A 1,091-nucleotide genomic window follows, 5' to 3' on the forward strand; every position below is an offset into this window, starting at 1 on the left:
GAAAGTGATGCAGAACTGGAGGCACTCACTCATGTATGCCAAGAAATTTGGAAGACAACTACCTGGTCAACTGACCTGAAGAGATCCATATTTGTGCCCATTCCAAAGAATGGTGACCCAAGGGAATGCAAAAATCATCTAACAATATTAATATCCCCTGTGTGTAAAGTTTTACTAAAGGCAATACAGAAATGGCTGCAATCATACATTGACATAGAACTTCCAGAGTTTCAAGTAGGATTCAGTAGAGAACGTGGAAAGAGGGATATTGCTTACATCATATGGACCTTAGCTGAATGCATAGAATAACAGAAAGATGTTTACCTCTGCTTTGTTGACTATGTAAAGGCTTTCAATTATGTGGATAATTAATTACAAGATATGAACAATATTGTGAAGTGTGAGTATTCCGGAATACTTAATTGTTCTCATGAGGAGCCTGTACCAGACCAAGAGGCAGTTGTTCGAACAAGGGAACAACAAATGGTTTAAAATTAGGAAAGGTGTGAGACATGGTGGTATTCTTTCACCATACTTTTTCAATCTGAGAAGCTGGGTTATATAAAGCTGAGAAGCTGGGTTATATAAAGAAAAACATGGCATCAAGATTGGAGGAAGACGCATCAACAACCTGAGGTATGCAGGTGGTACAAGCATGCTTGCTGAAAGTGAAGAGGACTTAAAATGCTTACTGATGAAGATGATAGACCACAGCCTTTGGCATAAATTGCACTTCAATGTAAATTTAACAAAAATCCTCCCAGTGGACCAGTAAATAACATCCTTATCAAAGGAAAAAAAAATATATTTAAGTTGTCAAAGACTTCATTTTTGTCAGACCAAACATCTACACTCATTGAAGCAGCAGTCAAGAAATCAAACAACATATTTCATTAGGCAAATCTGTTGCACCAGACCTTTTTAAACTGTCAGTTTGAGGACTAAGGTATGCTTGACCCAAGCCATGGTATTTTCAATAACCCCATATGCATGCGATAGTTTGACCTTGAATAAGGATGACCACAGAACAATTGATGCATTTGAGTTATAGTGTTGGGGGAGAATATTGAAAGTACCAAGGACTGCCAAAA

Source organism: Chrysochloris asiatica, unplaced genomic scaffold, assembly GCF_000296735.1.
Source record: "Chrysochloris asiatica unplaced genomic scaffold, ChrAsi1.0 scaffold00248, whole genome shotgun sequence".
Lineage (NCBI taxonomy): Eukaryota > Metazoa > Chordata > Mammalia > Afrosoricida > Chrysochloridae > Chrysochloris > Chrysochloris asiatica.